The following is a 23,932-nucleotide window of genomic DNA, read 5'->3' as shown; positions in this document are numbered from 1 at the left end:
ATATTAACATTTAAATTAATAACTATGGTTATTTGGTATAATTAATATTAATTATTATATCTCATTAATGGGAATGGACTAGAAATATTTGTCTAATCCTCGTTTTGGAATATAAATTATTCTGACCTTTGAAATTTGGTTTTATGGTGTACTATAAAACCAAAGCTTTCTAGGAAAATTAGGCATTAAAATGTAGTTTTTTTTTTGCTCCAGTTATAAAATTCAGGCTATTTTTAAGGAGAATGAAGAGATTAACATGCAATTTGTCACATTTATAGTGATTGTATAACTTATTTTTCCATTATAGCAAAATCTGTTTTCATATGATTCAAATTATCACCGATTTAATAATTGTGAAAATAGACGGATGGATAAAAAATAGCATATCGAAAAAATATTTTTCGAAAATTTTTTTCAAAAGAAGGAATACTTAATTGTTAAACACTTGTATAGAAATAATTAGTAAAATGTGTTTTTCTTTATAATATTTTAGAAGCTTTTATCTAAGCAACGAACTTATTTAATTATTATTTAAGATTTTAACTCAAAATTGGTAGTTTTTATTACATTAAAAAAATAAGTTTTCGCTTTCGTTGAAGTCACATTTATTATTATTTGAATCTCTTATGAAAATACAAATTTTAAAATTAATTTTTATATAGTGGTACAGACTAACAAGGTAAAATTATTTAAGTCATATGAAATTGGTGGAGTAATCTACAGTTAAAAATAAATTTATTTATCAATTTCACAAATGTTGGTTTCGTAAGAAGTTGTAAAAATCAACAGTTTAGGCAGTATTTGGAAAACCAAATTTTTTAAACCTCTTCTACTCCACCTGAAGACGGCTCTGTTTAAATTTTCAGTGTGATTTTGATACCAAAATTTTTATTTTCTGGCTTGGAAAAATGTATTAATACTGACTAACCAAATTTATAAATTTAGTTTTCCAATTAATTCTTCGATGTACGTACCGTTTATTAAATAAAATACACATTTACTCTCATAAAGTGGTGTAAAGCAATAAAAACATTTCTTGCATATTCGTTTGTGGAAAAGTTGGTTGTTTATTTTTCTCTATATTAAGAACATTGTAAATTTACAAATATTAGTTCAAGATGTCTTCCAAAATCGTTTAGTAGCTGAGAAAAGTTTATTTATTAAACTTCATTCAATAATTTGTCTTTACTAAAACCAACAACTGAAGTTAACATAAATGGTTTTTATTCTATTTTAGAATCATAATCTTGTTTATAAGTACCATACGCGGGCATAAATTGGCCTTTATGGCACAAATCAGTCAAAAATTGCTAAGCAACGATTAATTATTCATTTATATTAATTAATTATTCAACATTTTATTAAAGTTAAGAAAATAACTTTCATCAAATCATTCTCTGGCCGACTTCAAATTCTTCTAAAATTTTTTTTGAATAAACTTTTTCCACTTTGCATTTTGAACGTGATATTCATAATAACATCAAAATAATAGCCAGCTATGTATTAAAATTCGGATCGGTACAATTCACACAACCTGCTGGAAATACTCAATATTTCGTTAAAAATATTTTGGAAACTAAAATAGAATAAAACGTTGTATTTACCACCAATTGTCGATTATGGCTCACGGGAAATTAAAAGCCCTGCCTCGTCCGGCTTTAAACATTCCCTCATCTCCCTAGTTATGCCCTTAATACATACATAACTATTATTTTCTATTTTTTGGCACAATTTGGACAATCATTCGTCAAAAATCTGCTACAGTCGGTTCTTAATTTCCACCAACGCATCGCCTTGAAATTCAAGAAGTACGAAGTAAATATGCTTCAAAACTTAAGAACTTTTTAAAATTTCTCTTTGTTTATCTTAAAATAAATGAAATTATGTATAAGACAATAACAGTTGTGTATTCACATTAACCAATTTTGTTGTCACGACAATTTGACGTTTAGGCTTGTATTATCAATTATCATTCATCATGTGTTCTCATAAGTGTAGGAGCCGGTAACCAGTATTGCTTTTACGAATTACGATCTTCCAAGAGTTATTTTCATAAGATAATAAATTATGTGTCTTGCTTTTGTAATTTTCGTTAGCAGTTATTAAGTGGGGATTTTGACTGCATTGTCTGTATCATTTTAAATTGACAACGATAAGATTACGAAAAATGTATTACCAGAATTCCAAAAGTAATAATACAAAGCAAGTAAATCCATGCAATGAATAATCAGCCACTGAAACCATAGAATTCCATTTCATTGCAAGTTTAAAAATTGTAGTAGTAGTAAAATACACATTTAAAATGAGAATGTGCAAACTAAGTGTCAACAGACACTAGAATGTTTAAGTACAGCAAGTAGTGCTTTGTTACATCCAGCGCTAGAGGTAGTTTTAATTAATTGTCTGCAACATTTTGCAAACAATATGTCTGTGTAATTATTATAGGAATACCAAAAACTGCCCTGTCATTTTACCTTTCATAATCAGGCAAAAGTGACGAGTGATGACTGTTACTATTATAATTAAATTTGCAGTACTGTAATCGATGAAAGTTTGAGAACCGTCAGAGACTTTTCATCTTATTTCTATCAGTTGACAGTACTCAGTTGTTCTCTGTAATTAACTACAGTCATTCGGATGTTTCTTTGTTTTGGCTGCACTAAAACTGAAACAGTTTAACAAAGAAAGTACTACAACAAAAGGATAATTTTAAATAAGTAGATATAAACCAGATAAAACGTTATTTCTTGTCGTGTATGTTGTCAATCTATAATTCGATATGGATGTTTGGGTGGAATAAAGAGTGACGCAAGTTTTATGGTTATTTTTTGTATTAATATCAAAAAACACTTTATAAAGCTATATTTTTAATTTGTTTAACTGAATTTTAATTTTCACGTACGTCATATATAAAAAAGTTACATTGAATAAGGTCACTTTATGTAATTTATTCCATTTAGTATAAAATGTTAGTTCTGCTATAAAATATTTTATTATTTTATTAGAAAATGCATAATTTTATTTGAAATATTAATCTGTTGTTTATAACAAGATTTATTTACTCGTGTAGTTTGCCTTGTATTTTAGTAATTAAAAAATTCCAATTCGTAAAAGCTTAATTGTATTTATGTGGATCGTAAAAATATGTAGCAGCAAATTTATACTGTTTAAATATTTAATATCTTGCCAAAAAGCTCACCCAGCAGTAAATTGAGCCGATGGCATAGCAGTTTTGTAATAGCGAGTAACACAGAATGGCTCATGAGCTTTTTAATTGTCACTAAAATTTTTTAGTGTGTTTATTTTCTAAAAATTTTTCTCCAAGTCAGAAGGTTTTGAACTTATTGCTTTCATAATTTGATTTCAGTTATATGTTCTTTAAAGTAACAAAGCTTCTTAAACTTCACTTTTAAATCCTGAAACAAATTTTCTACTAAACATTTTTCGTAATATTAGGAAGCAGCAATGAAAATACAAAGGGATGTGGTAAAATTTTTAAAAGTTCGAGTAATATACTGTTATACTTATAAACATTTTCGCGGAATAACCGACTTCCAAATTCCTCCGTGATGCACATTTTTCTCGTCAAAGAATGTTTGTGTAAAGCTTGAGAAAAGTGATTTTGAATTTTGGTACTATACAGTTTAAAACAGAACTCTTCCGTACTACTCTTTCTTATAAAATTATTTGTTTCATGGTTGCTGAAATTTATTCTCTCAGCATCAGCGTGAACCCCTACCACGTGAGTCAATTAAATAAATAAAATTTGTAATGAATTCGTTGTCAGTTTGATTTTGCAAAATTTATATTATTTTCAATTAAAATTATGAATTATTATACAACATTATTTTCACGCTAGGTATTGAGAGAAGGCAAGACATATTGCTTGAAATTGTTAGAGAGAAACTCCACTGCAATGCGACTTTATTAGAGAAATTATTATTTGTTATGCAATAAAACTCTATGACGGATTTATGTTTTCCAATAAAAACAAAATAAATTTCAAGTAATTAAACTGACAATGAAGAATGAAACTTGTATTTCGAATGACTGGTTAATAAATTTTTAACAGAATTTTATTATTTTCGTATTTATTAACAAACTAAGGAGAAAAAGCCACTAAGAACGTTGGGAATTATTTATAATTTTCCATTTTTTTCTTTGTTACTTTACTCTCGATTAATCAGTGGAGAAAATATAGACTCGCTTAATCAAATTCTAGGATATAAATCATATGTTTCAGAATCAAATAATCACCCTACGCGCAATTCTTATTATCACGATGAAAATAGAAATCACGAGTTTACGTAATATTTCCCCTTATACCTATAGCAATTATTTGCCAAGTTTTTAAAGAAGACTAAATGGTATCAGATCATAATGTTTCGTCAGTAGATCATTAGGCAAGTTACCGCGGTTCATTTAACATAATCTTTAAATTATTGTCTTAAATGTCAATTTTGCTATAAAATTATTATATTATTTTATTCAAAAAAATGCATATTTTTTAAATATTAATTCGTCATTTATGTGACAATATATTTGTCGCGTAGTTTGCCTTGCCCACTCAATAACTCTTACTTAAAGTAATTAAGAGCATTCTATCCTTGTGAGTGTTAATATTAATATCAGTCACCAGAAAATGATAAAAATGAAAAGATGTCATGTATGTGATCAAGTAGTAAATTTTCGGATTAGCATATCACATCAATTGAACGGGTAGATAAGAGTTGTGGGCCGCAGTTGCGACAATTAACAACCAAACACATCAGTGATAATTACCCGAGTAACAACTTCATTAGCGTTATTAACGACATTTACGCACGAGGCTCCATTTAACTAAATTATTTAGCATTCATCAAACGTGCGAATACTGATGAGCTAAAATACGTTAGAGACGAAAGATGCTCGTCTGTATAGTCTATATTCAAGGAAGAAGAGAGTTGAAAATAGTTCTATGAGTGCAACCATAAAATCACGATTGTGTTTAATAACTGCTTGTTCTTTATCGATAATCATTGCCTGTATAAATCAATTGCTGCTAATGATTTAGCACCTCCCACGACTCGATGCCGTCACTCAAACTGCACGAAGCACACCAATTAATACGTGATAGCGTGACTTTATGTACCCACATTACCCATCATGGTTCTATCTACGGGCCATGTTCATCCTACTTGTATCGATAGTGGGAACAATAGGCGTGTTTGATTCAAGTACCTGCACACGATGTAGAAAATTTATCACTATGTGAATTTGTGGAAGTAAAACTAGTTTTGCCACCTTCCACATCCACTAAGTCACCAATGGGCAGACAATAAGATCACCAGAATTGGCGATTGAATTTGGCGGTACGCGATTCTTCGTGAAGATGTTACTAGCCGCGTTTGCCCACTTTTCATTCAAAACTCTGCTGCATTATCCCCGATCGGTAATTTGCGACCCTTTTTACCATAATGGAAAGGTACAATGATTATTTTTATTTTTGTAGGCGTATTCTGTGCTAAAATCCCATTATATGCATAATAAAACGATGTTGAAGAGAAAGTTTGCTGGATCCACTGTATAATTTAGGAGGTACGGGGGACGGTTTTTATTAAATAAATAAAAACAAGGTTAGAGCAGTACCTTAAAGCGACGGCGGCGCATAAAAGCACAGAATAATTAAATAGTATATTAGCATCCCTTTCCACGTCAACCCACGATACTTGTGTACTCTGAATCATAACTCTGACTTGCCTCACTCACTAGTCCGACACGTGGGTCGACTTTGATATGTGGATGGTGTTAATCAAAATAATTAAATTGCGGCTCTTAAAACGCGATTAACAATGTTGAAGAATTTGTAGGCTGTTTCATACACGTCACATCTTTCAGCCTGGATGGCCGCGATATTTCATCTCAAATTATTAATACGATCATTCTTATTATTATCGTCCACTGTCGCCATCGTCCGTCATGACTTCAACAAATTGAAATAAATTCCATTTTATAAAATTTACTGCCCTGTCACCATCTATTACTCTCACGTCGTATTGCCTGTGTTCCTGCAAAATTTTTTCTAGAAAAAAACTGTAGTGATAATATAAAATACAAGGGTAACCTGCACTTAATTTTCCAATTTTTTATCACGTGTCTGTGTATAACGTATAATAGGTATATGAATCTCCTGAAAATTTTGACCCAAATGATGTTTCTTTGTAGCTAGGTTTTGTCTGCAATTTTATGTGTGATTGACAATAAAACGAATTAAAGTTGATTTTGCGATCAGTTGTATAAGTGGTACCACTGCGTAACTGAAACATTACCTCACTCTGTGAGTTGACAGGTTTGTCGCCTATAAGTCTTAGAAATTCAACACTTGCTGCTGATATCCATGGATTCAGATTATATCAACATCAACACTCAGTAACAAAAAGTAATTAGTTAAAGGTTATGTCTATAACGCCAACGAGGTAAACATAATGAAAGTTTGTACCACAGCTATTAGTTACCTACATTAAGTAACAAAAGTGTTTCGTTATTTCAAATTTACGTCTTAACTAATTAATGTGTGAAAACAGAAAATCCTTGTTCAGAAATTAGAAGTTGATAATACATTCGCTAAAAATGTTTTTAGTACTTCTCACCTCGAGGGATTTGTACAGTAAATAACTTAATAGTAAGTCCCTGAAGGGTCTGTTTGAAAAGTACGCCATTCCTTTAATAGAGGTTACGTCTATACAGTTTTTAAGACCGTTATGAAATTCTACTTATTTCTAAGCATTCAAGAAAATCAAAATGTTAGTTCACAAGAAGTATTGGATTAAACGACGACCTGCGATGTACAGTTTTCCAACAGTTCGAGAACTAGCTGACAATATTAAATACAATTTTAAACGAGCAAATTTTATAAATTTGTATGATGACTTCATAAACTTAAATTGGTCATTTTTGGATTCTGCAACAGACGTTAATGAGGCACTTAGTCTATTTTATGACAATATTTATAAAAGTATTGATAAGTTTGTACCAAAAGTAAAATGTTACACTTCCAAATATCCCATTTGGTATACTCCTGACATAAAAGCAAACATCAAAATAAAGGAAAGACACAGAAATAAATGGAAGCGCACCAAAAATGAAAGCTATTTATTAGAATTCAATAGACTGCGAGGACTAATCAAAACGCAGATTGCACAAGCATATCAAGCCTTCACGTTACGATCTGAGAACTCATTACTAAGTCAACCAAAGGACTTTTGGCGGTTTATTCGTCTTAAAAATAAGGACACTAGAATTCCTGGAGTTATGAAACATAATAATGATTCATATGATGATCCTCAACAAATTGTAAATTTATTCGCTTCGGAATTCTCAAAAATCTTTGCAAGCTCGTCTTCCTATAAACCAGTAGATGTTCACTCGTATTTACCTCCGGTTATATTGAGTCGTGTTTCTGAAGAAGATGTTTTCAACTTTTTACGTAGACTCGCAAACAAGGAAACCTGTGGTGATGATATGTTGCCATCTTTTCTTATAAAAGACTGTAGATATGTATTTGCGCGTCCGTTGTCAAAAATTATTAATCTATCTCTACAAACGTCAACATTTCCTGAAATATGGAAGAGAGCTCGTATCGTACCAGTTTTAAAAAGCGGCAATAGGTTGGATGTAAAGAACTACAGGCCAATTGCGATATTATCCATCTTTAGTAAAGTTTATGAACAAATTCTATATGAAGTTATTTATAACAAAATTAGATCTTACATCTCTCCTTTTCAACATGGGTTTATGTCTTCTAGATCTACAGTCACCAATTTGTCATGTATAACTCAAGACATCTGTAAATCTATTGATAGAAATACTCAGATAGACGTCATCTATGTGGACTTCTCAAAAGCGTTCGACAAAATCGATCATGATATACTTCTATCAAAACTAAGTGCATTTGGACTATGCCCGCAGCTTTTAAGATTAATGACATCCTATCTCTCAAACCGTTTAAATTATGTTCACTTTAATGGCTTCACATCTTACGAATATGTATCAAAATCTGGAGTCCCTCAAGGATCAAACCTAGGGCCCCTTCTTTTCAACATATTTATTAATGACTTGGTTAATTCATTTACGTGTAAGACTTTAGCATATGCAGATGATCTTAAGCTCTTTCATTCAATTGTCCATGATGAAGACATGTTATTGCTACAGGAGAACGTTAACATACTGTTTAACTGGTGTATCCAGAACAAACTTCCTCTTAATTGTGACAAATGCTGCTTTGTGTCATACACAAGAAAAATCCACCTAATTAACACACATTATGTACTTAACCACTATCAGTTAGAACGTAAAGAGACGATAAAAGACCTTGGTGTAATTTTTGACAAAAAGCTTACATTTACCAGTCACATTGATATGATTTGCAGATCAGCCAACAAATTACTTGGTTTTATTATGAGAACCTCTAAAACATTTCATGACAGTAACGTGATAAAAAGTTTGTATTATGCATTGGTTCTAAGCAAAATAGAGTATGCTTGTGTAGTCTGGTCTCCACTATATCACTGTTACGAACTTCAGTTGGAAAGGATTCAGAAAACTCTTCTTAAATACATATCATTTAAGACTAATGGAGTTTATCCTGGAAGAGGCACGGATTACACACTTTTGTTAGAAAAACATTCCTTTACATCATTGACAAAAAGACGTAATCAACAAGCAGTGAAATTTTTTTTCAAACTTCTTTCCAATTCTATTGATTGTCAAGACCTGTTAGGCGAAGTCTTCTTTTTAGTGCCAAGAATGGGTTCCCGTTTTTCCGTAAGCTTTTTTGTACCTAGGCCAAGGACCAACGTTCTCAGGAACTCCCCTGTTAGTAGAATGTCGCACCTTGCTAATTGTATTTAACTAGAGCATTTCACTACTGTTTTTCATTTTTCATTTTGTATGTAATACTATGTATTATAATATATTATATATTTTTAGTTTTAGTTTTAGTTTAATAGCTTTAATTACGCTATTGTTCATTCCTAGTAATTTATGTTGTCCTGTAATTGGAGTACCTCTGTTGGGCAATAAAGTTTATTATTATTATTATTATTATTATTATTATTATAGTAAAGGCTGTATTAATAATTGCAATTTTTTATAAAGCAAACGCGGACTCAATTAATTGAATTTAATCGATTTATGTATTTGTACACTTGCATCTGCATTTTAACTAGAAATTGTTCCCGTTTCCATCTGTCTGTCTGTCTGGTGTTTGCATCCATTTTTATTAGACACGTAATGTTCCAAAATTGCTGGACCGATTGTTGTCAAATTTTGTATGTACATATACTTACTTATTACAAATATCATGTAGATGGTTAACTGCTAACCAAAATTTTGTTAATCATCTCCACCAACAATGTGATGCGTCATTTTAATGAACTATATTTTAAAATGTTTTGAATGTTAATACATAAATATACTCCTGTACTGTAGTGTACGAATCCGCTTTCAGTTTTTTCGCTAAATCCGTATGACCTGCCGTTGTGGGTTCGATGAGGAACTGGCCCTTACCTTTTTTTTCTTGCATTGGCAATACGCTATGACTATTTTTCTTTTGTGCTGTGACTAGTATTATCCATGCTGATGACGTCATCACAAATCTTTATTGGTCAAATTAAGAACGAGTTACCCCATTTTCTCGAACATGTAAAGAATACGCACGTCTTTATATAGTAATGATAAAATAAAAGTTACAATATTCATAACATTTGTTCAATTGTGGTTTAATTAATAATTTTAGTCCTCTGTTTTGAGAAGACATTCAAATTAAACGAATTTCTACGTGACATTCTTTCGATGTATAAACATAAATAAACACTTGCGCTTCAGACTGCTACTACCTAGTGCTGAAGGGCAATACCTCTGGTTTTTACTTAATTATTTACTTAATTAATAATTTTAGTCTTCTGTTTTGAAGAGCAACTCATTCAAATTAAACAAATTTTTTTTACGTGACATTCTATGATAGTTAAGCATGTGCACTGATAATAATACACTCTCTTCCGTTGATTATTTGCTTTGAATATTTTTCAGATTGCTGGTATCTCTGCGGACGGGATCTCCTTGGAATTGGTCATTTACATCACTGGTTTTTACTATATGTTTAAAGGTTTCAGAAAACATTTTTCAAAGAAGCGGAATTCTTTGGACTCTACTTCAAGGGTGAGGGAAGTTCTGTTTTGAACCAATTTTTTTATTTGCCTAATACAGTATGATCTAAAACTTTTCAGATAAAGGGAGGCTGTGATGAGCGCCGGTAGGGGATGCGGATGACAGATAGAGAACGAAAGTTTATTGGAAAGAAATAGAACAAGCTTATTTGCCGTCCTTTGTCTGAAAATTTTGAATCATACTGTAGTTATTGGTACATGTGAGAAATTTTTTATTCTTTCGCATTCATTCATATTCTTATATACCAGACTAAGGCAAAAATACCATATAACAAAGCCCTTTAGTAGGCCATGGATTTTATTTTTAAAATATTGGCAACATCAACGCGTTCCTTGTTCAGTTTGATAGTTACGATCAAATAACTGTCAGATAAACTGTCAAATAACTACAATATCAACATTTTTATTTTAAAAATAAATTTCATGGCCTACTACTTTGTAAATATTTTGAAATTATATACAGCCGATGCTCTTAATCTCTATCACAGAAAACTAAAATTGAAAAAACTGAATGTAATTTTAGTGAAACAAAAACCTATCGCCGCTTGCTTTTTGTATCAAATAATACAAATTTTGAATATATTAGATATCTGACAAAAAATAATTTAACGACATCTTAAAAAATGTGACCAGGAAGCTCTTGAAAATTTAATAATTTGAGTTAGTTACTAACATTATTTAATGCCAAATGCTTGATATATACAGATGAATCACTAAGCGCGCGGCCCTCGATGTCATTAATTATTATTAGAGATAGAAAAAAAGTCAAGTACCAAAGTTGTACGTTTCTTTAAGGACTATACTCTAAAATCATTTTTAACTATGTAGAGTGTTTTATTTTTAAGGAATAATGCACAACTTAGTTTTTTTTTAATGAAACACCCTATATCTCTTTACATATTTTGATTGACTTTTTCTTAACCATTACAACTACAGTTTACTTTTGAAATTCCGATGCGACGTTGCCACGTTATTCGAATCGCAATAAGCTTCTTTTTAAAGTCTGTTTCACAATATTTTGTGGAAGGATAAACAAAGATACGCGCTGTGTTGTGGTATCAACTAGATCAAATTTTAATGTACAGAGTGTTTATAAAACATTCTAAAACTTTACAAGTTTCAAATATCGACATTTCAGTTTTTCTTAATGAGACACTCTGTATTTTATAATTGTATCTTACTCTATTGTTTGTCCTCATTCTTCTAGTATGGTGATGTGTCCCTTAAAAAGTAAAAAATCGCGGGACCTATCAATCTTAAATATAGAAAATACCCAGAAAAAAGAAAGAGAATAAAAAAACAAAAAAACAAAAAACAAAATAAGACGCAATAATAAAATATAGGGTGCTCTATTTGAAAAAACTGAAACATAGATAAGTATTTGAAAATTGTAATAATTAAAACATTTTTTATAAACACTCTATATATACGAAAATTTCATTTCATTTGTACCACAACAAAGTGCGTACCTTTCTTTATCTCTCTACAAAATATTGTAATACAATTTTTAAAAATAACCCTACTGTGACTTTTTGTAAATTTTTTCATTACCAAAAAAATTCAAGAAAATTGTGTAATTTTTGTGTATTTCATTAAAAAAAAACTTTGTTGTGTGTTGCGCCTTAAAAACAAAACACTATATAAATAAAAATAATTTTAGATTGTCATCAAAGAACCGTACAATTTTGGTCTTTGACTTTTTTTCTATTTCTAGTCGTTAATGAGATGTAAGAAAACGATTTTTCTTCATTTTTACTTGTACCTACTTTTAAATTTGCACGTATCTTATTATATACATTTTGAATAAAACATAAATTTTTAGTAAATAATTGGAGTCATGAATAAATCACGTCCGACTTTAGACTATATCTATAAGACTCTCATTACCTAGATAAGCAGCAACTTTTAAAAGGGTTTTAGTGAACGTTGTTCTGACGTACAAAGATTACATATTGAATGTAATGTTTATATATGTCATATGAATATTTTGCATTAAATTTTCTTCCACCACCGATTCCTCAAAACTGTGTATTATAAAACAAATTCGAGCAACGGCGATTTAGGAAATATCTTTGCGTTTTTTTCCCGCTAATATGTACAGTCGACCAGGAGCTGGGATTTAACGATAACGAAATATCTCAGGTTACAGTCTGGTGACACCCCTGTAAGGGATCATTTTCTCCTTTATTGATTTATTACATTTGCGGATACGTATTCAATAAAAATTGCTTAACGTCATGCTATTAAATAATGTTCTAGGAATAAATCAAGGTTAATATGTTTTTAAGTACAATACTTGAGTTTCCTAATATGTATGAAAATATTAGCTATAATTACAGGATTAAAATATTATTGAAGCTTTGACTTTTGTTCACTATTGTTATTCTAAATTTATGACTACAGAAGAACCTATAACGTATATAAGTACACATAATTCAGGATCGTGTCTTTTATAGGTAGTATATTATTAATTGTGACAAATCATACACATAATCTGTCAAGTGACTGTAAATGTCATGGTCTACTGGAGGACTTTTTCCTCTATATTTTCCAAAAATATTTGAACTAAATTTTTATGTACAGTCGCAATCACTGAATCTTGAGCAGGTTTCTTCTGTCATTTTCAAAATTCTAAATGTAAATGCAGCTTTACTGTCATTGCGATTAATTTTGCCATTTTTTTAGGATTAGGAGTTTCTAAAGGTTGTTTTAGAATTTATGACAGTTCATTGACAACCTTGTCCAAGATTCGGTGATTGCAACTGTACATTTTTAATAGGATTGAACAGTGTTGTATAAAATAAATCGTAGATGATTACATTTCCGAAAAGTACATTTAGGAACTACTTTTTTTTGAAAAATTGTAAAATATGTTAATCTAGCGTTTGAAAGAACAGAACAATGTCTACAATTTGTTTAACATTAACAACAAATGATGAAGGCAACTGGGCAAATATTTTCAATTTCCGCTTCGTCAACAAACTATGTGTGCGCAAAATTTTCGTCAGACGGTGTTGTTGATTCTACTTTAACCTAACTCATCTTATTATATATGCAAAACTCTTTAGTTAAAAAAATATTTGAACGCGAATTTATTTAAACACGCACACGCTAAATTCATGTATTAAAATTAAATAGATAATAGTCACAGGACAGTTTAATTTTCGATAAAAACTGTTTTTTATTTCTAATTAAGTAACGTCTTCAGAAATCTTCTTTTTGCAAGGACACTAATACATCTAATACATACGTAATAAGTTTTCGTTAAAACGTGTTCAAAAAAAGGTAAACAAACTGTCTGAAACGCAGTATAACTTTTAAAGCGTCCTCTGAACAGCGATAAAAATCTTCAGAAATAAATCACAAAAGCAATTAATCTCTCCGGCAAATGTTTCTTATATTCGCCAATAAATAATATATATAACATACTGAAGTATGAAATAAGATTCCATTTGCACGATAGCATCATTCTTCGACTGACTTGCAATAAATAATAAAGAAAAGTAAACATATATTTTACGTAGCATCCGTCCAAACGGCGTTGCGCCGGACAACTTTCGTGTAATAGAAGAAACTTGTACGCGCGGTATCTTTTACTTCTTGCGCGGTTGCCGCTAAGTGAAACTTCTAGTTCGTGACACTAATCTTCGAAATGAACAAGTGATTAATAAGAATGTAGACGGTTCGACATGGTTAGTATTAGCGAGCGTTTCCGTGTGGACAGGGTTTGTTTATGAACGGCGGCTCCGGTGTTTTATTCCGGTCGGTATTTACGAGCTCCTTCACTCTTCAGCGCTTTGTGATCCACTGGACGTGTACACATAAATGCAGTTCATTCTATTACGCATTCCGTATAAACTATCTCTGGCTACGGAATAATAGCCAGTCTAAATCATAGCTTTACTTGTAGCGTGTGAGCGTGTGAGCTTTCTAATACCATTAAATAATCCTTTCCACGCCGAGAAGGTTCTTCTATTGTAATTATTATACCAGAAGTCAGACAGATATTGCCAGCGCTGATACTGGTAGCTAACAATGCTTACTCGTTACGATTAGGCGTTATTCATACTTAAATCAGCAATATTATGATTGTGAGTAGTAACGGCATTAATATGATCTACACGACATTATATTCGAGATCTATCATTTCGGTATAGGTACCTATCTAAGATAAGTAACAGGGTGATCGAATATAATGAGTTGTCTACTTTTTATTATAGGTACAAATTGTGTGTAATAATAAATATATAGTTGCAGATAAAAGGAAAATTTGTGAAAGACTGTTTTGCGTTAAGCTGCTTCCAACATTTAATAGTGCAAAATTATTCACTCTGTATGTTATGGTAGAATCACTGGCTTTATTATTTTTCAGCATGCATGTGTGGTGTTTCTTTTATTTTACAAGTTTATAATGCAAATGATGATCGTTTCAAATCCAGTTGATTGCTTGGCTTTCCTGATTTTAAATTACGTATACCTAAAACTTAAAAAATAATGTGTTGTGTATGCTGTAAATAAAAAACATTTAAATTTTCTGAGTTAAGCACTTAACATTCGTAAAAGTATTAAAGCAATGCACTACCACTTTCAGGTACGGTGGGATGTCGACCAAACTGATAATTGTCAGCAATAAACGTCAGTGCCAAGTAGGAACAGATTTAATTTTTACGGGGTCCTACGCAGAACGTTAATTCGATCTCCTGCTGGCAAAACTGCCACACATTTATTTTTAAAAAATTTAAAACCAGCATAAAGGTTTTGATATTTTTAAATAAGGTTGAAAGTAAGTTTTCTGGAACTTTTGGCAATTGATATATGAGAAAAGAGATCGTAGACAGGTCGGAAATTTGGGTCGTTTATAATACTGTAATTGTTTGTCTACCTAAATTATCGTAAAATGGAAGTTATAAAGTTAAGAATTATTGATCATTTTTGACAGTTTTGTGCGAGTTAAAGTAAAATAAAATAAAAGCCTAATGAATTATATATTATATACTAAGTTAGTACATAGATAGGCTTTAACAATGTAATTTTTGGACAACAACGAATTATTGTCTTTAGACAGTTGTCTTCATTTTTGTTATATTTTGCACATACAAAGTGTGCAACTTTTTGTGGAAATCACATTCATGTTTCCTCGACGTTTTATAAGCCTTACTGAACCGATTGTTGTAAAATTTTATGTATTTTAGGAATAGCGTGTAAATGGTAAAACGCTAACCAAAATTTATCTAGTCATCCCCCCTAACAGTGATGTAATGCCGTCACCTCAAAATTTTTAGTAAATGTTATTTAAATTTTATAAAATAACCTACTTGTACAGGTGCAGCTTATAAATTTGATTTTTTTATCCTACATAATTTTAACTTTAAAGGTTTTCATAAAAAAATTAAATACGCTAAATCAAATTTTGTAATTTTAAAAGCTGGATACGTTGTATTATACTTCAAAAGCGAGGAAAGTTCTGTCCAAGTAACCTTAAATCCATTTTTTCTTGATAGGGCAGTCATTTCAAGGGAAATCTTTTTTTAGGCTGAACAGTACCTAATAAACATATTTCCGGGAATTTTTTAAATTGACTGAAAAATACTCGACTTCGTAATGGTTAAATTGTAAATTATAACTTAAGCTGATCTATTTTCTCAAAGGCAACATTAGCGATAAAAAATAATCTGAATGTGAGCAATGTTAAAAAATTGGTCTAAAGAGTTTAGACAATACTTCCCTCGCTGTCTGAAACGTGACGACTGCATGTCTATTATGTTTTTTTTTCGCATTAGATTTTAAAGCATTCGGTTTTGTAGTTCCTGAGTAGAGCAATAAAATAAATTTAGGCATTTATTATTTTTTTTTGAGTCACCCTGTATATGCAAATTCAAAAAATATGAATGGAATGATAAATCACAAGAAGAGACTCATCATATTTTGTACATTCTAGACAGGATTTATTCAGCAAAATTTTGTGGTGACGTCATAATTTTTTTAGGGGGGATGAGCAAATACATTTTGATCAAAAACTTACCATGCTTATGATAACTTTAAAACATCTTCAAGATTTCAAAGCTTTCGGTTTTGTAGTTCCTGAGTAAATCAGTAAAATACATTTACGCATTCATTAATTTTTTTGAGTCACCCTTTATATGCAAATCCAAAAAATATGAATGGAGTGATAAATCACAAGTACAGACTCATCATATTCTGTACAGTTTAGATAGGATTTATTCGGCATACTTTCGAGCTGACGTCATCAATTTTTTGGATGGGATAAGCATATATATTTGGACTAAACATTTATTATGCTTTTTATAACCTTAAAACATCTGCAAGATTTTAAAGCATTCAGTTTTATAGTTCCTGATTAACTCAATAAAATAAATTCACGCATTCATTAATTTTTTTCAGTCACCCTGTATATGGAAATCGAAAAAAATTTAATGGAATGATAAATCACAAGAAGAGACTCACCATATTTTGTACATTTTAGATAGAATTTATTCAGCAAAATTTTGTGGTGACGTCATACATTTTTTTAGGGGGGGGGGGACCAAATACATTTTGATCAAAAATTTACCATGCTTATGATAACTTTAAAACATCTTCAAGATTTCAAAGCATTTGGTTTTGTAGTTCCTGAGTAAATCAGTAAAATAAATACATTTACGCATTCATTAATTTTTTTGAGTCACCCTGTATAAGCAAATCCAAAAAATATGAACGGAGTGATATATCACAAGTACAGACTCATCATATTTTGTACATTTTAGATAGGATTTATTCGGCAAACTTTTGAACTGACGTCATCAAATTTGTGGAGGGGATAACCAAATATCTGGACGTTTCGGGTAAAAACTCAATTCGGAGTCGTAAACTACATGTGTAGGACTAGGTTATTTTATACAATTTAAAACCCATTTACTATGTACAATTTTGAAGTGACGTCATCGCATTAGTGGTGGGGATGATTAGACAAATTTTGGTTAGCGTTTTACCGTCTACATGATATTCCTAATATAAGTACAAAATTTCACAACAATCGGTCCAGGACTTTCGGAGATTATCTGTCTAATAAAAATCCGGGACGGCAGAGAGACGGACAGACGGACAGACGGACAGACAGACAGACAGACGGAAATGGGAGACCTATTTCTTCGTCTTCTAGGGGTCATGAAAGATCGAAAAAACGTAAAAGTAGAGAGTCGGCCGACCGACTCGATTACAATACTTCCTTTGCTTACGCTCGGGAAGTAAAAAGTGGTTTCTTTTTTTTGAAATGGTACTATAAGGCTTAAACATAAAATTCTCAAGGCGGAAAAATTGTACTAAGACACTTTAAATACAAATGGTCGAACTTCCCTCGCCCCTGGACATTAAACATACCCAGCTTTTTTGAAAAATTATAAAATTTGATTTTGCAGATTATATTTTTTATGATGAGTTATGTATTTTATAAAATAAATATTTTTAAAAGTAAATATGTATATCTTAAAGTAAATGTAAAGGAGCGTGTCACACGTATGTTTCAAATGAGTTTTTCCTGTATAAAATTATGTGAAGAGGTCATCAACATTTTTGCAAAGATATGTATATCAATTTGGATAGGTGCAGTGTAATACTAATAATAAGAGTGTTGTATTCTCAAATTTTCGAGAAAATGGAGTAAGACGATCCTGATTTAAAATCAATAAAATAAATTGACTCATTTATTAATTTTTTTGAAACATTCTGTATAAGCAATTCTAAAAATATGAATGTAATGATAAATCGCCAGTATAGACTCATTACATTTTACATATTGTCGATAGAATTTATTCGCCAAAATTTTGAGATGGAGATAAACAGATATATTTTGATAAAAAATTTACCATGTATACTACACTTTAAAACGTGTGCAAGATTTCAAAGCATTCGGTTTAGAACCTACTGATTTAATCATTAAAATAATGTATAAGCAATTCCAAAAAATAAGAATGGAATGATGAATCACAAGTACACAAACATAAAAGTTGGGGGGATAAAAAAATATATTTTGGTTAAAAATTTACCATGCTTACGATGATTTTAAAACGTGTGCAAGATTTCAAAGCATTAGGTTTTGCAGTTCCTGGTTTAATCAATAAAATAAATTGATTTAATCATTAAAATTTTTTAATCACTCTGTACAGTATACTCACTTGGCATACACTTTGTAAAACTTTTTTGACTTAAGTTTTACAAGGTGTATATCAAATGAGTTTACTGTATAAGCAATTTCAAAAAATATACATGGAATGATAAATCACAAGCACATTTTAAATAGGATTTATTCTACGAAATTTTGTGATGACGTCATCAATTTTTTGGGGTAAATAAATATATTTTGGATACAAATTTACTATGTCTATGATATTAAGAGCATTTGGTGTTGCAGTTTCATAAATTACACATGTAGGACTAGGTATGTTATTTTATACAATTTAAAACCCATTTATTATGTACAATTTTGGAGTGACGTCATCACATTGTTGGTGGGGATGATTAGACAAAGCTTGGTTAGCGTTTTACCATCTACATCATATAGAAAATTTGTATAAGATTTGAGAATAATCGGTCCGGTAGTTTGGGAGATTATCTGTATAACAAAAATTCATACGGATGGTGGACAGACAGACAGACAGACAGACAAATAGGCAGACAGAAACGGGTTACCTATGTTTTTGTACTCTACGAAATGTAAAAGTAGCCAACCGCTCGATGGTCTCGATTACAATACTTCCTTAGCTCGGGAAGTAATACCAAATGTTAGGTTATAGCATAATCGAGAACCTTCAAAAACAGTGTCCAGTGTATACGTCTTGAAGCATCTTGGTGTATGGAAGTTATCCACATAACTGAAAGCTACATTAAGATGACTAACTGCATCGAAAAAAGTTGCATCAGCTAAAAAAATCCGTGTACATAAGAAAGGCTAGAATTCAACAAGACTGAATAACCAAAATGTTGCAATATACTTTATTCGTAAAATGGACTATCACGAGCAGAGCAACAATACGGGAGAAAGAACTTGAATATTTTGCCAACAGCATTTCGCACACAGATTGCGCGGTCAATGTCAGCATCAGGTGTTATTACTGTCCAAGATAATAAAAATTGTACTAGAGGCTTTAACATTAATTAATTAATGAACCACTGATGGGTTGACTTTTATACTTATAATTCTGACACTGTCTAAAATGAATCTTGACAAAAATGAATACTACGTAACTGGTAACTAAGCTTAATATAATACAACAATGCAGTTTTTGGTGGTTTATTCTTTAACTTGTCCAAACTTTTGACAGTATGAACGCAAACTTTGTTCAAGAGAAAACGTATGTAAGTAATTGGGATTAGAAGACTGAATTGTCTCATACACACCATACAGAAAAATATATCTCAAAATTAATCCCCAAGCACCGATATTTCACGTAATCCATAAGGGAATACCACAAGAATCTGTCCTGGGGCCACTAATATTTATCTTATTTTAATCATCTTTCCTACAGTTGCCTGGCTACTCTATTATTTAATTATTAATTATTTCAGTCTGTGCATTAAAATTTAAATGAATTAGTGTTACATCGGAACAAAACTGTATATATTTCCACCGAAATATAAAAACTCTTAAGTTAAGTTCTATCAATATCAATGGACTCTACTACACATTTTTAGAATCAACGAAATTCTTAGAAATAACAGATTCTGGAGTAATCAAATTCATTAGGTGTGCAAGAAACTTAAAGCTCGTTGTATTTCACTTCAGTAACATAAGAATTGCTAAATGTTTACTATAATTCATTTTTTAAGGGTGTGGACAAAATTATGCAACGTAATATACACAAATTATTTTCCAATTCGAATAAAATGTATAATCCAAGATTACATGTTAAAACAAATTAAACAAAAAATTTAGGCTCCATGTTGTCAACGTTGACATTTACTTTGTTTTGAAAAACATACATTGATTTAAAATTTTTAATGTACATATATGAAAATTGTCGTCCTTACTGTGAAATGTGTATTTTCGGTTGAGCGAATATTTCCACGTCCTTAAAAAATGAACTATAGGTATTATCATAGTCTGCAAATTCTTATAATGTAATGGACATTCAAGTGATGCCTCTACAGTTCTCGTGGGGTATAAACGTATTATATGGTTCAAACATTTAATCAAACATGAAATTTCCAACAAAAATGTTGTAAGTTTGATTTTGCAAAACACGGAGCCAGTATTAAACATCATATAATTCTAAATAAATTACAAGGGAGCGCAGTCCGCATAAATGAGGACAAAATGTAATATGTTTTATGACAAGCGTAATTTCGAGTGTTTATAAGAATTCGAAAGAATTCACTGTTGTGTCGATGCGTTAACAGGAAATGAAATTTGATTGTTTTTGTCTCGTTAAAAGAGAGGAGACGATTAATTTCATTAATAAAGCTACAACGGAGCAAAAGGGGCCGAAAAAGGAGTATGCTATGCGTATGTCTTAAGTGAGTTTTTCCTAGCCATAGTGCAAGAAAAAAATGCACAGCCAAATTCGACTCAAACGTGCGACCCGTAGATTTGCTTGCCGATGTAGAAGCCACCACCCACTGAGATTTACGTCCTGTGTTAGTGGTAAAGTGTTATTACATTGTGTTAATTTTTTTGAGAAAATTTTGACGGTTTAAGGAAAAAAACTTAAAATGGGTTCGTACACCACAAGTATCGGAGTATATATAACATTCAATTTTTTTATATTAACATTCTTTGAGATGACGTCACTATGTTGGTGATGATGTTCTTAATATACACACAAAATATGACAATAGTCGGTTCAGTAGTTTTGGAGATTACCTGTCTAATAAAAATTATTGTGTATTTGTCTGTGGAGTAGAGTTCGTAATATCATAAATTATACTCGTAATACACAGATTTTATAATGAATGATTTGACATAACATGCGAATAAATGTCTGTTGTATGGTTCATTATTACGTTTCAGAGCTGATCAGGATTATTACAAAAATAATAGTTGCAATAAGTTATTTAGGCATAAATTTTATTTGTATAGCATATGACATCTCATAACGTTAACCACTACAACATGAAATACGATGATGTAGAAATCCAAAGAATAAAGGACAATCAATTCCCATTATATTTCAGAAGTAATAATTCTCGTCTTCCGACCAATTACATTCGTTACTGGGTCCTCTGTATACTGTAGTGCATGCAAATTTCCATCACCCCTATAAATTAGACTCATTACGCACCATATTTATTACATTCGTATCCACATTAAAGCATTGCATGTTCACCAACATAAATAACGATGTGCTTTTTAATTTAAATTTCTTCATTCCAACAGTTGCACTCTAAAGTTGCTTGTCTATAATAAGCTGCGGCCGTAGATCATGATCTGCCTACCTGTCACTACTTTATTATGTTTCCTGCGACGTTCGCACGTTCTTCTTGTTTCTTGTTTCAAGTAATACGAACACATGGTTACCATACATATTAATATTCGATTTCATTATGATGAATGATCTGCAAGAGGTTGTGAACTTTTTTCGCGTTTCGTCTTAATTGCGCACATACAATATTTGGTAAAAAACAAGCTATTAATACTGACAAGACAGTCAAGACGTGTGGGTCGGTGGCGGTGACGACTTCCAGACGGATTGCAGGAACATTACGCACGTCGCTGGTTAATTAGCCGCCTCAGATTTATGGCTGATGCATCGATATGCCTTATTGGCAAACAATGGACGGCAGGCACTCTCAGATATTTTTGAAAACTATACTACCTGCGGATGTGACTAGAATACAGATGAGGCAAGAACGTCAAATATTGCCTTTTACAGAGTTTTAGTTAAAAAAAAAACCTTAACACTGGTTTTCTCCTCGATTTACTTTTTCCATTACCTAACACAGCGCGACTGGAAAAGTTTGATTTTATGGAAATGAAAATAATAATAGATTTCATCGTCGACGATAGCAAAACGAAACATGTTGATTTATAGGCGATTGGGTCTCAAGCGCTACTGTTGATGTGGTGACCTCCAGTCATTAATTTTAGATTCAGATGACCCTAAAAATGTCTGTTGTGTTATTTTTTCGGACCGGTTAATGAGAAATGAAAAATAAAGCAATAGCAAAATGATCATGGAGTAAATTGTCTCTAAAATAAGTATTCAGAATGCCAATCTTTTATTCCTTCATAGAATCGTGAATCTCCTTCCTTTCATCAAATGTATTGTGCAATATCTGTGCGTAATTGAATTACACACCAAGTAATCACTTCTCTTTGTTTCGCAACCACAAGGGATTAAACAGGTAACGATAATGAAAAATTAAAATGTGAACAGGTTGTATAAAATATTGACTCGTAATTGCTGTTACTCCGTTGCTAGACGGACTGATTTTTATTAAATTGTTGGTTTGAAGTGCAGAATTCTGTCCAAAAACAACCATAAACTACTATATTTTTACTGATGGTGTAAAAACAAAATAGATCTAACGTGATACACAAAACACTTCATACCCTGGAAGTATAATCACATAATTCCAGTTTTTCTCGAAATAATTACAAAATAAAATTTTGCGAATTTTATTATTTGATGGTAACCCCTATCAGTTAAAGTAAAGTTACGTATAGATTATTTATTAAACTACAGTTAAAGAAGTGTGCTATGCGTATGCATCAAGTGGGTTTTTCGTAAAAAAATTGTGGTAAGGCCAGGGGCGGCTGGTGCCGGGGGGCACAAGATTACGTGTCCCCCCAAAATTAGAACGTCTACAAACACACTAGACATGGTAAAAGAATAATTTTCAATTTTTAAAAATTATCCGGAAATTTGTGTCATAATTATCAAAACTAATTTTTTTATCTCGCTCCACTTGTATAAAATGTATCAAAACTTACATCCACTTACATTTAAAGATGTGTGTCTTGGATATATGATTTTTCTTATTGCTGATAAAACCTGGGAACAGGGACCGAATCATGGCTGTTTTATTTATACCGTTGCCATGGAAACCACACGTCGTAGTCGTCTGATAGAACTGGATTGGGGTTCCGTTGCGACCGTGCTCGGTAGGATTGAGTTACTATCGCGGATTTTAATTTTCATTCTGCGCGAACACAAATATTCTTGAATAATCTTCTCGGTAATACAGACAAGGGTCGACAAAAATGGCCATATATTACGCCGATTGACAATGTATATAAAATTTTGTGGAATGTTTGAACTTGCTTTACGTGGGCATGACGAAAATAGGGAATCACAAAATCCAGGTATATTTCGAGGCCTGATTGATTTTACGGCTGAATTGGACTCTGCTTTATCAAATCATTTGAAAGAAGCAACGGTTTTTAAAGGAACGCTTAAAACTGTTGAAAATGAAACTTTTAGATGCCATGAACGTAAAATTTTAACCGAAGGCGAAAAGGTAAGTGGAGAAATCCTTTTTTACTTTTATTGGATGTATTTTTGTATTTATTTCCGTCACACAATTTCGTCTATTAATTGGTAATAACAACCTGTTCTATATTTTCATATTTAACTCATCAATCAAATTGTGTCCCCCCATTTCAAAAGGTCACGAGCCGCCACTGGTAAGTGCATTCCCAAACGAAGTAAGGTTTTTTATTTAATTAATAAAACAAATTGCATATGTCACACTGTATAAGCAATTGTAAAAAATGTGTACACGTTGATAGACCA

At 31.4% G+C, this 23,932-nt stretch overlaps 1 protein-coding gene across 2 annotated transcripts in view; it reads right to left on the bottom strand.

Moving 5' to 3' along the window:
- LOC135134552 (protein Wnt-2) overlaps positions 1-23,932 on the bottom strand; it is an 89,699-nt gene that overhangs the window by 4,968 nt on the left and 60,799 nt on the right. The gene's annotated exons all lie outside the window — the stretch shown is intronic.

Source organism: Zophobas morio, unplaced genomic scaffold (assembly GCF_036711695.1).
Source record: "Zophobas morio isolate AGI-343-1 ecotype UQ-CSIRO unplaced genomic scaffold, CSIRO_AGI_Zmor_V1 ptg000023l, whole genome shotgun sequence".
In the NCBI taxonomy this organism is placed as follows: Eukaryota; Metazoa; Arthropoda; class Insecta; order Coleoptera; family Tenebrionidae; genus Zophobas; species Zophobas morio.
The sequence above is the reverse complement of the archived record's forward strand: the minus strand, read 5'-3'. Positions and strand labels throughout refer to the sequence as shown.